The sequence below is a fragment of the Ostrea edulis genome, chromosome 8, assembly GCF_947568905.1.
Source record: "Ostrea edulis chromosome 8, xbOstEdul1.1, whole genome shotgun sequence".
NCBI lineage: Eukaryota > Metazoa > Mollusca > Bivalvia > Ostreida > Ostreidae > Ostrea > Ostrea edulis.
In genome coordinates, this window is record NC_079171.1 from 50383883 (window position 1) to 50398014 (window position 14132).

General features: G+C 33.7%; 1 protein-coding gene across 2 annotated transcripts in view; it reads left to right on the forward strand.

The window, feature by feature from the left end:
• Positions 1-282: 282 nt before the first annotated feature.
• Positions 283-14132, forward strand: part of LOC125661138 (interferon-induced very large GTPase 1-like) — a 28999-nt gene continuing 15149 nt past the window's right edge. The window contains exons 1-3 of one of the 2 annotated variants that reach the window (XM_048893017.2): positions 283-380; positions 912-1008; positions 9123-9157. The gene's annotated coding sequence lies outside the window, so the exon portion shown is untranslated. Of the gene's footprint in view, positions 381-769; positions 795-911; positions 1009-9122; positions 9158-14132 lie in introns of those variants that run through there. The other variant, XM_048893016.2, reaches the window with a different exon arrangement.

Below are 14132 nucleotides of genomic sequence, written 5' to 3' on the forward strand. Positions count from 1 at the left end.
CTATGTAAAGGTGTTGTGAAGTCGCAGTTGAGCGAAACTAGTATCCTGTGGCGTGATATGATGGTTAATTCGGAATGGAAAAAGGCACAATAAGTCTGTGTCATTTCGAAATTCTACCAGAATTATCTTGTACAGAAAACATGCAATAAATCAAATAACAAAGATGACGTTATATATCTCAAATCAAAATTTATTTGAATAACAATCTCTTGATTTCATTTTAGATATCTGAAAACTTCTATTATGACAACCTGTAGATTGTGTAAGCTTTAAATTAGTCAGCGGAATCAGAGAGCGCATGCGTTTACTGTTAAACATAAGTATAAATAATCGAGCGTCGCATTTACACTTCAAAACTGGTGAAGTTGAAGTCTAAACAGGTATGCATTTACTGATTCATTTGCAGAGTTGATTCTGATTTATATAAAAGTTCTTTATATCAACATGCCTTGCAATGTAAACGAAAATATATTGACAAAAATTTGTGATCTACTCATTGTGATTGTGACTGGAATGAATCTAACTCTGGCGTGCAACCAAAAAAATATCAAATATCGTTATTCTATGCATGCACGAAAATTTACAATAAATCTCTGAAGAATATGTGCGAACATATTTTTTAAATATAAATAAATTCATGATAGCTTTGAAATTACATTTTTTTTATGCCGTAGAGGTAGTACAGTTAAGTCATATGACCTTTATCTATTAGATTAATTCCTGCAGTTTGCACAAGAAGTAGACAACAAATATAATTATACAAGGACTGCTTCTCTAACAGCTACTGTTACTTGGTACGCAAGGTTATCCTTCTAATACTTCATTCCAAAATAACAGCGTTTTTAAATCGAAAACACTGGTAAAGTTGTCAAGAAAGATATATCATATTTCATTAATCTCTTTTTTTACAGATCGAAGTCCTGTAAATTTCCTTCAAACAAATACTGAAAAATAGTGCTGAATAATACAAGACAACGATGCAAACTCCGGTAACACAATTCTTAAAAGGTAAATAATTATAGGTTGAATCCAATCATATTTTTCAATTCTTACATTCTTTCATCAAAATTGGTACCGTATAAGTTTTACAGTTGAACGTTGTTATTACAGACTGTTCATAATTATGGTCAAACGATATGATACTCAATTTTAAAAATTTGCATATGCATTGAGCAGTGTGATCTGCATCTGAATTCTGCTTTTTTGTGATTGTGACAGAAACCCCTGCTAATCCGTATCAATTTTTAAAAAACAAACGCCTTGGAGGAATATATGCCACGAAGAAGTATCATACAGCCATATAGCAGAATTATGTATGAATCACAATTCTGCCTTTTTTGCAGATGTTAACCACAGTATAGTCAGCATGTTGTTTTTTTCAATGAAGTTTATTACTATATAAGTTGTACTGTGCATTGTGTTAAATAACTGAAATACACAAAATGAAAAAGCTGTTCACAATATGTTCGATTTGTGATACAAAGACACTCCAATTTAGACAATAACATGAACGTTACATCGACAAAGATATAATTAAAATAAATAATCAAAATATTCTACATATAATCCCCGAGTTACTTTAAATATAAGGCATCTTAGGTACGATAAACTTGGGTTCGAAATTTGGTGAACAATGTATAGGAAAGTTAACTTTACCAACATGGAACAAATATTTAGCCTTGAGGATAGTAAACCACTTGCACCAATATATATATATATGCCCTACAATATCATGAAAAAATGTTTGCTGAGAAAAAATGCAACTTACACATAGTGCAGGGAGGCGTCAATCCATAATTTGTTAAATATGTGCTTGGAGCAAGCAAATTTCGTGCGCAGGATCTACGAATTATAAATTACGGAACCAATAACGTTCAAACGGAGACGGATCGCCTCGATTACTAACATGGTCTAAGAGAGATAACTCAAATTCCTATGTGAATACATAACATTCACAATATCTTAATCATCCGTATTTAGAGTTATGTTATATTCAGCGCGCCGCACGTCAATCTTGGTCAATGTTTCCAATAAAATTTCGTGGTGGTAATTATTCAAAAATGAGATTGATTTTCTAATCTGTTTAGCTTTAGCGCTTGCTGTTTTCTTTTTGTGGGAAATAGATTACGCAAATATCGAGACCAATAAAAAGTTCGAGGAATGTTTCACGCACAAAGTTTTCTCAAGTCAATAAACTAATAATATATCCTATCTTTTCACAGACATATGATAAAGATATATATTTTCCACAAGCTATGTATATTTGCATTAGAAATCACAATTTTAGGTGTTAGGTTACACACAGTGGTTTTCACTTTTATGATAAATGATTATTTGCTAAAACCAGAATCCCTTTTCAGTGTCGTCAGACTTTTGTCATTTATCATGTACATGATTCATACTCTAATTTTTGATAGATTTTCTCCCCCAAATATTTATACCTAAACTCTCGCTCGGACCCACTTGAAGCCAGAGCCGGTCCCATCAACAGAATTGTTCAAAATACTATATTAAATCGAAGACATGCATATAAGACCCCGGTATTTGATATATTTGGAAGGATGTAATAACATTTCTTATAGACTGGTCAGTATCTACACTATATGAGAAGAAATTTAAATCATATATTTAAATACTGTTCGCACAAGTTTACATCCTATCAGCATTTCAAAGTGAGAATCACGAATATTACATTAAAAACAGGGCTCCCGTGTCGCAGTCCTGAACGCTACGCATACGTCTATTCACCTATAACTGGTGCCCTTTCAAGATGAGTGTAAAATTATCTACGTGATGTAAGATAATCAATCAATATATCCATTGATTCCATGTGGGCCATCCATCGAATGTAATCATCACTGTGATTTTTCAACAACCTTTGCATGAGATCCTTTTAAAACTTATTTGCCAATCATCACAATACATTACAGTGCTTTTAAAAAAAATATTCGAAACTTGTTGAGTCCCTATATGGCCGCCTGCAATTTATTTCCGCCCAATTTTTTTCCCAAAGTGTCACTATATATCCGCCTGCACAAAATTTTCTCTTCCGTACTTCTTTTTTTCACGAACTACCACAATAATTATGTCCATCCATGTTTTTATTTATTATTTCATTGTCAGTTGGGTAATATTTCTTCATAAAACAATCGTCAAAACGAGTCTGCATTATACATTATATGCATGCGAGCATGAATTAAGTTCCATTTATAAAAAAAATCGTTGCAATGTGTCCATTCCCGTAAAACCTTTACCAATATGTATATAATGCTCTCTCTCTCTCTCTCTCTCTCTCTCTCTGTCTCTCTCTCTCTCTCTCTCTCTCTCTCTCTCTCTCTCTCTCTATATATATATATATATATATATATATATATATATATAGGCACTACTTCGAAAACATGGAAAACATGACCCGCAAAATAATCATAGAATATCTGTTTTATATATAAAACATCAAATTTATCAATTAATTGATTAGTTTAAATTATATCATTTTAAAATGAATAACGGACCATCATACAGTTGGAAAGTTACAGTGGAACATTGAAAGCGTGGGGATATCTATAGATTAAAGATCCGTCTTTGATGACTTCGTTAATAATCCAATTATCAAGCACGGAGTGGGGTGTCAAGGACAGGTGCGCGATAGGGTGTGTATACTACACAGTGCAGGAACATCGGAAACGTGACTAGAGATGGAATACTTTGAGGATGCCGCACCGTTCTCTTCTGTCCCCATTCCGAATTCCATTAATTGCATAGCGTGTGGATATTCGACACGTGCTATCATGTATTCGACAATGAAATAACACTAACTTCCATTGATAGGCTACAGGTGTGATTTTTTTTTTCTAAATCGATCATTTTGCTGATCCCCGTCGGTTCAAGATGAAGAGGTGGTGAGTAGCATAAATACGTGTTTAATAACATTCAGTTCTCTTAAATCATTGATTGATTAATATGAATTCCCCAATGACACTGTTTAAACACATAAGCTACAAATCTTACGTTCTAAAACTAAACGGTAACATTTATTCCCAAGTAAGGAAATTAAGTAAAATATACCTAGTTTGATTATGTTTTATCATTAGATTGGGCATATAGTCAATATTTGAGCTGAATATTTTACATTTTTAATGTTTGCAATGCTTAACTATAGTACATATACATATATTTCTAATTTCGAGTTACAAAGAGATTCAGAGCTCACAATTTACACTTCAAGTTTTTGTTGTTGTTTTTTTTTAGATTTATGCGAGAGAACACAAACAAAGTTGCGTTACTAGCTCATACACTCTTATAGCAAAATATCACATTCAGTCAAGTAAGCATTGCGTTATTCCATGACATCTCAACTCCTCACACTTTGTTTTTTATTAATTAAGTTAGGTAACACAACATGGGCATGTCAATATATCATACGGTTACGCAAAAAATATACATTCAATCGAGAAAACATTGCGTTATCCTATGACATAACAACCCCTCACACTTCAAGTTTTTAAAGATCTACGTAAGGAAATATAACACGGTTGCATCACACTCATTCAAGTAAACATTACGTTATTCTGTGACAAAACAACGCCTCATACTTCATGTTCCTATTATTTGCGTTAGGGAACACAACATGACATGACAAGTTTCTCATTGTTTAGGACTATGCGAGAGAATACAACATTATTGTATCCCATACTCGCGCAGTTTAAATGGACATAGTGTTATCATATGCCATATTTTCTCCTTATTTACGTTAGGAAACACAAATTATAACCAAACGAACCCAATTTAAAACTACTATTAACATAACATGTCGTTAGTCTAATAATAACATTGGATTCTAACCAACACACAATCAGATCTACGCAGCAGAATGCATCCAACCCGTCATCGTACTAACAATAACGTAATTTAACAACACTCCATGGTTCCTCTTAACTGTAAACAACACGTAGTCACGCTAACGCAACTACACACAGCATGCAGTCGTTTAACAACACACAGGTAAGCGCACTGAAATTGTCACGCATAGTCACGCTAACGCAGCTACACACAAAACACATTCCGTTAAACGTAATTAAAATCCTTAAAACAGTCCCGTCAAAGATATTATGTCGTTGATCTAACAGTAGCATAAAATCAAACCGCTGTTACTCTATCGGAATTACGCACAACACGCGTACGATATGTGATTATTAAAACAAAGTACGTCGCACACAACAGAGCATGTGGTAGCTTATGTAATCAAACGAAGTCATTAACCTGACACAACATGTTTTAGACTAGAGACATAGTGATGTAAAACTTATACGGTACCAATTTTGATGCACCAGATGCGCATTTCGACAAATAATGTCTCTTCAGTGATGCTCAACCGAAATGTTTGAAATCCGAAATAACTATGAAGTTTTAGATCTAAATATAGCCAAAAACAGCGTGCCAAACGATATAACAAACCGACACAGTCATGATTTATCAACAGATTGTTCCGCTGACACAAAATACAAAGAATACATGTCATATTCGTGAATTCACAAATCACGTTGTTGGATCAGCCCGCTATGAGACACTGCTATGGAGAGCTAGGTACCGCCCGTCAAAGCGTCATTGTTAAATAAAGCTCAATGGGAATGACACAGAACGTTTAATCAATGATATCGTTTATGCAATGCATAACTTGTAACTACGTACAACTATTTACACGCCACACCGTTGCGCAAATCAACAAAATACATTGATGCGCTAGTACAACTAAGCACAACTCGTCGTTGTGCTACAACACAAAACATATCGATGCGCGGATAAATATCCGTTATGCGCAGGTGCCGCCACACCTGCACAACTTACACCCGGCGTTTCCCGGCGAACACAACTATTAATAACGCTATAAAATAATTTTTGCTTCTGAAAATCCGTTTTGGGAATAAACTGAGAGGCTTTATGCCTGCATACATTGTAATTTGCAGTGATGTATACCGACGAGAAGGGTTGCTGTTCATAATCTCAATTATTTTTGAAAATGAAATTTATTTCTTATAATTCCTTGCTCTTTTCAATTCTGTCAGGAATTCCCAGCCGTTAAAATAAACGTACAATATTTATCAAGATTAATACGCGCATTTTTCACAACTATAAATTATTGAGGTGATTCCTACAACAGTACGTAAAGATATCAAAGGCAAAACCATCGGAAATGTAAATATACGTACACACTAACACGGAACCCAAACATGCTACATCGAAAAATCTTTGTTTCTACTTCCCAAAATTATCCATATGGGACATTTTAAATCTAGCTAGCATATCTATATGCGACAGTAAACATTTTTCTTCGAATGTGGTATGACTTTTTGATATCGATATAAAAAAATAACGGAAATACCTCATCACAAAACTAAATTCTCGGTAGCCATGAAATGCACAAACACTACTGCGCAAACACAAGCTAAATGATTAAAAGGGATTTTTGCAGATACATGTTACTATATTACGGACGACTGTTGAGGCCAGTATATAGAGAGAACTTTCTTTTATTGCATTTAAACGCAATAATCATTGCGTTTAATTGCAAGAGATTTTGTTTAAAAGCAAACAACTTTGCGTTTAAACGCAAACTTTTGCGTTAAATCACAATAAGGTTTGCGTTTAAACGCAATCTTTTGCAATCAAACACAATGATTTTTGTGTTTAAACGCAATGAAGTAATGTTCCTCTATATAATGGCCACAGCAGGCTTCCGTAGTATATAAATGTGGAATTATGTCTTTTGTACGTAGATGAAAGAAGTCAGACAGTATTTAAAGGGATTCGAACCCACTGCACCAGGAATATATTTATATATATATATATATATATATATATATATATATATATATATATATATATATATATTCACCTCTGGTTGATAACACATGCATACTGTCGATCTCTTTTGTTTCGCAAAATCTTTTGTTCGTTGGAATATAATGGAGTATTTACTAGCGAATCAAGATTTAGTACTTAAATCCTTTCTATGTAAGAGTTTATTCCTGAGAAATACTTTTTCACGAATTGCTGCTCTTTCGACATTACGCGAAAATAATGTCGACGCAAATAAAATGCGATTTACAGTATAACCAATGGACATTTATCATAAAAGCCGCATATTACTACATTTTCTGATGAATGAAAACTTATTTTGGGTAGGCCTAAACAATGCAAATTCTCGTATTTTCTCAATCTGTCAGAGTATGAACGACTTTCAAGTCGATCTTTAAGGGCAGTGAAATACGCATTGCATGCATAGCCTACACATATTTTCTGTCATGACGAACTTCACCGTTTCACCTTCAATAACTACTTTTACAATATTTTAATAAATAGGCTTCTTAGAACTAAGATGGCTGCCTTCCAAGCTAGACGCCTCGTCGTGGTTGCTAATTGAATCATTGTGCAGTTCACTTGATTTGCATTTTCAGAATTTATGTACATTTTCATAAACGAAAGTTAGTACCTTTGTATTTTGCATTAGATTATAAGGAATGACTTTAATTCGCGGATTATAAAGCGTTAACTGACCGAAATCAGGTTATACTCGTATAATATGCCCCAGAATTAAAGTCATTCCTTAATTACTTGGAAATGGTGCCTAGAGTTTTGATTAGATATAATAAGAACAAAGATCAGAGAAGCATTGCTCAATAATGAATTTTAGGTGTTAGCAAATAAAATCCCTTATATTCCCATGGAATATATACAAAATGTTTATGCTCTCATAGTATATGGTCGTGGATATCTTATCGCGCCGTATTGAATTTCATAACAAGTATAATAAGGATTTTATTTTGTATACCTCTCACTTTTTCTAAGTATATATCCGTCCTGCTCTCTAAAATATCACGTGCAAAGAGTATCCGTTACCTTCATTTTAATGACTTTGAAAGTTATTAATCATTAAACCTCTTCTACTCAAGTATTCATACAACGTTTCCTGGAAACGTAATGCAGTGTATGTTCTTTATTGCCAATTAATGAAATGAACATGATTAAATCTTTTATTCCAGGTGCGTAATGTCAGTATTCATACAAAAACCATGCTTAATCATTTTAAAATTTGTTCTCATTGAAAAGTGAAGATTACAAACAGTGATCAATCTAATAATTCATTTAAAAATACAAAATTAAGAGTAGGTCAAACACCAGGCGGCCTTTTCACTAACCAATCGTAGATGGTAAACGTAGACATAAATGTGAACGTAGCATTTTCGACCGTTTCCCTAGACGTTATGACTTGCGATTTACTACCAATATTGATCGTAACTGTACGAGTGTGTTAGGGCTATCGGAAGTGCTCATACATGCATGTAAATGAACAACATTGCCGTCGTAGTGGCCCTGCCTGAGATCATTTTGGGGTAGTATTTACCTGACTGAGTTTGTTGATACAGTGGAGAAAGAAAACAATTACAATGAGTTGCAGTCTGCTTTTGCATGAGAATATTGTGCAGCCCGAGCCCGAATTTGAAATTAATTAGAGTTATCATTCTTTGCTACGCACAACTACAGAAATATAAATGTAAATGCAATGAATTCATCGCTTCACTTTTATTTTCACTATCATTGATTTTTTACTTTTTAAAAAGTGATGGGGCAACAGTCAATATATCAAATCTTGCATGTAATAATAACGAAAACAGTTCTGAAACAAAAAGGAGGAAGTGTTGCCATATGTGCCTATGTAACCATTAGTGGACATGAAAGATGAATATAACGAACACATCAGACAGCATTCAACTAAATGACAAGTTATATTTGTAAATCATGATCATTATAAGAACTACGTGTATTTCGTGTCTACCGGCAGGTATACAATAAACAAACCCCTCAATTCCATGGTCTGTGTGACTAATATACAGAGCATTTTATTTAACACTGATGACTTCAAAAATGGAACATAAACCAAACTATACACAAAAGATAAAAATGTGGGAAAACATCTGATGGCCAATTTTAGCAAAGTGTGAGTGTGAATCTAAGTGTTTTCAACATTTTATTTGTTTTACTTAATTCTTAGGAATGAAATAATAAGGGTAATATGTACGTAGTTGTAAGATGACTATATTCTTTATATTTTTCTTCCTTTCTAGGATTGGGCTGAAATGAAATTCTCACTACTCAGCAGGTATGATGATTTTGCCTATTAAAACGCTAGTCTGATAAACATTTAAGGAATATGTGTTTTGTTTTGATTGATAATTAAGGAAACCTGTTTTCGAAATTGTTTGAACAAGATTCACCACATGCTTCAATCACTTAGTCATCTTGATATCTCCCTGAAACGTAAGACATATTGCATGTATGAAAGGCGAAGACAATGGAACAGTGATCAATCTCATAACTACTACAAGCAATACAAAATAGAGAGTTGGGCAAACACGGACCCCTGGATATACCAGAGGTGGGATCATGTGCCCAGGAGGAGTAAACATCCTCTGTCGACCGCTCACACCCACCATGAGCCCTAAATCTTGATCAGATAAATCGGCCTAGCAATCGGCATGAAACACATCAGGCAGCATTTGACCCACTGATAGGCTGTATTGGCAAACTAGATCGTTATAACGATCATAGAATTTACGTAATGCTGATTGCAAACGAGACTGAAGGAACCCTTGCAACATCAACTTCTTTGTCAGTAGCCTGCTTCGTTTTAAAAACTGACCAAACGCAGAACAAGCTTTTGCATATCGAATCAGTTGAGACATGTAAAAACCATATGCAGGTGCTAATGAATATTGCTACATAAATATAGAAAGTTGATGATGGAGAAGTTGAAATCATCCAGTTTGTCATAAAGTTGAGTTGTTAGTTTCCCGTTATTATATACTTTCAATAAAATATCTAAGTATGAAGCAGAAGTGGCCGACTCTGTGGTGTCTTTTAATTCGAGTTCACTGAGATACATTGAATCGACATATGAACAGGGGATGCTTACTCCTCCTAGGCACCTGATCCCACCTCTGGTGTGTCCAGGGGTCCGTGTTTGCCCAACCATCTATTTTGTATTGCTTGTAGGAGTTATGAGATTGATCACTGTTCGTTATCTTCACCTTGCATGAATGAAAATTATTATTGTTAATTGATAATACATCGTCGATATATCTAAATGTCAAATTAAAGGCCATAGCAAGAATTTTGTTCTTCTCACGTAGCAGTTTTTGGATACATTCTGCTTCATGTGAATATAAAAGCAGGTCAGATGACAAAGGAGCACAATTCTTGCCCTTTGTGTTTCCAACAGACTGTTGTAAGACCTGATTACGTATCTTATTTCACTACTTATTTCTAAGAAAATATATCAATATACAAATCAATTGCTAGCTTATTAATAACTATTACATATATACAGACACTTAATAGCTTAATATAAATTCTTTGTATTACATCATAATAATACGTTCAAAATAACTCCCTCTGGATTATGACATCATTATATTGTTATAGTCATAACAACATAATTTGTTTTCATAATGTAAAACGTTTGCAGATTTCTTAAAAATGAAAACGCTTACTTTTAACAACGTGTTGATATATTCTATTGGGTTTTTTTTAATTATTGATTATTATATATATATATATATATATATATATATATATATATATTATACTCCTTAACTGTCATAAGGCTACTAAATTGGGTGATCCTTCGGTTGAATCGGTAAAAACTGAAACCTTGTGTCAAAGCAGGTTTGGCAAGATAAAGATCTCTCTTTCACTGTTCAAAGGTCATAAGCGCCGAGCAAAGGCCTAAATTGTGCAGCCCTTTACAGAGAATTGTGATATGTCTATATAGGGGAAATATTCTTGAGAAGGACGTTCAATAATTTCCAACCAAAAACCGATGACAGGTATGTACCGCGTCTTTCTATCAATTTATAGGCAACGTGCGCGTGATTTATTTTCAGGACCTGTTCACGAAAGACGTGTCATATAACTAAAAAAAAAAAATAAGTAGCCATCAAAATTATCAAAATCTTAACATCTACTATCCATCTTCAAAGTTTAAAAGAATCAGTTTTCACTATGGTTAAAAACAATGTCAGAGTTTACACTATTGGTAGCAACAATTTCACCTTTATCTGTTTAACGCCATATTACAATCGGTCTCTGTCCGTCGTCCGTAGTGCGTTCTTCATTGAAAAATGTCATCCTTGTCTTGATAACTACCATTTCATTTCTTTTAAAATTTGGTATGAAACATCATTGAACCAAGGGAGATGTACTATTTACATTCCTTGACTTCTGCCCCCCGGGAGTCTTAGGGGTGAGACAGAAACCGCCACATGTGTAAGTAAAACTAAATGCATTGTGAGCTAGAGCAGAAAACCCTCTAACGAAATTGTAAATTTCACATTTCACGGGGTAATCGCTTGGATTTCACAGACCCCGGGCAACACCAATCACGGTCCCCGCATGTAACATTGTACACGGTGAGGGTGGAGCCAAAATATCATAGTGATTTTGTCTTTATCATATAACACCTTTCATTGAAATACGTCTTATGAGTTTGCTGATACAGTGAAAAAACTAAATGCATATTTAGAAAAAAAAACAGAAAGAGATGTAACAAAATTATGAATTTCGCATCTTCAGTGTTAGACTCTAGGACTGGTCCAAATTCACCATACCGTGTTGATATTACATATATTAGTATCATATTATGTAAAGCCGTTTATCAGTATGCATGTGTGCACTTTCAAGGTCATTTGAATTTGAAGACTATATCTTGTTTTATATTGCAGTTGAAGATTACAATTTAGCTTAGATATTCAGAAAATTGATTTTTCTAGATTCCATTGTTCTTGGGACTAGTAATACTTTTGATTAATATTCAGGTGGACCTTTTGTTAACTTCCTCTTGATAACTTTTAATTCCTTTCAGATATTGAACTGAGCATCTTTGGGGAGGAAAGGGCATACATTGTTAATGTTAGGACTTCCGCATACCTTGGGCCTACGGGGCAGGGTACACTTTGTCAAAAGGTGACAACTTTTCAAAACATCCTCTCTACAACTTCACATCTGTGAGAAAAATTAAATGCAAAATTATATAGAGCAGGAATGCTTCTACCAATATTGTAAATTTCATGATTCCTGGGGTTCAGAGTACTGACTTCATAATGGGGCTAAAATTTGCATATTCATAGTGGTTATGCATAAATAATTTACATAATATATTCTTTAATGCTATTAATACTAACTTGAATCTGCATAGCTTTTTTAGAAGGAGCAGGTAGCCATTTACAAAAATCGTAAATTGCATTATCCAAGGAGTAGGGCATATGGTACCAGATTTGGGTCGCAATGATTATATGACTATCATTTGATGATTTCTATAATTTTGATGATATCTTCTTTAAATATCATCTTACAAAAACCCGCGACTTTCACTTATCGTTTCGCGCTGGACTAAACAGCGTTCACTACCTCTGTTTAAACGTGTTTTTTTCTCACGCGGTGTTCAATTGAGAGTTGAACTTTTAATTACTGCATATGACAGAAAAATTCTTAAGAGGGACGTTAAGCAATCTACAACCAATCAAACTACTGCACAGCCATGATGTATAAAAGAAAGCTATATTAATATGTTGGTGTCATGAGCAAAGTATACATGGCAGGTATAGTTTTGTACTAAAGGTTGACTTTAAAATATCAAAAAAAATATAACTGTTTGTTATTTTCGCCTTTTATAACGAAAAGAAAATCAAAACAATTTTAAATGATTAACATCAAGATAAATTTTGAACAATGATGAACATAAAATAGATTGTGGATTATTGTTATTGCTTATCGTCCCTCTCGAGAATTTTTCACTCATATGGAGACGTCATTACTGGTGAATGGCTGTAAAATTTAGGCCTATGCTCGGCGCTTACAACATTTGAGCAGGGAAAGATCTTTATTGTGCCACACCTGCTGTGACACGAGGCCCGCCCCATTAAGTCGCCTTCTACGACAAGCAAGGGGAACTGAAGACCTATTCTAACCTGGGTATCCACGGTTGTAACATAAAACAGGTCAAATTCACATAACGGGTAAAGGATTACAAGCCAATCTTTGTATTATTTAGATGCTTTGGAAGATGTATTAAACATTTTTAAAAAAAATATTTTTGAATATCTATAGCAAATGATTCATTTTATTTAAAATTTTACAAAGAGTACATTTTTGTAACTTTTTGCAAGGAGCTTTATATGAATATACCATTACAGATATCTTGATAAAACATCCTTTTCCTATAAGCAATGTACTTAAGGTGACATTTGAGACATTCTAACATGTAGCCAACAAAGTCATGTTGCATATCAATATCTTCAGTATGAATTTATCCAAAGCAACTTTTAAAAATAGATTACCTGTGTCGTTTTTAACTAGATGTGGTTAACTTTAGAATGTTTTACATTCTCTAGATCTTTGTACAAAAGAGAATACTAGTGGTATAAAAACTACACAAGTCAAACGTATGAGTACATTTTAAAAATCTAATAGAATTTTGAAAAAGTGGATTGTCTTATGGCAACAAAAATGCATATTGAGCAGCTTTACAAGATCTACGTCAGACAAATTCCACTTTTCACATAACATTTGGATAAAAAACATTAATAAAAGCAAATAGAGTGATAGACTACCGGGTGACAGGTTACGAATTATATCATTGGATCCGATTTGTCACTTGGTTTAATAAATGTACAAGTTTTGAAGGGTACATTAAACATATTCATTAAGAAACTATCATCCCAACCCAAAAATGATATACTAGTTATATTTATTTGTCAGCTGTTTCAGTATCACATTTTCTCCATTGTGATCCCACCTCTGGTGTATTCAGGGGTTCGTGTTTGCCCAATTTTCTATTTTGTGTTGCATATAGGAGTTGTAAGATTAATCACTGTCCCTTATCTTCACCTTCCATTTAAACAATATTTTACTATCAAGGGATACGGATCAAGCTGACGATCGATGAAGGTGAAATTATTTCTTTTTCAAATGATATTAAATAATATAATCTTAGACGCAAAACTAATATAACGAATTAAATATATTGAAATCAATCACGATAGGTTTTTTTTTTCTTCTGTGTGATTTTACATATTTGT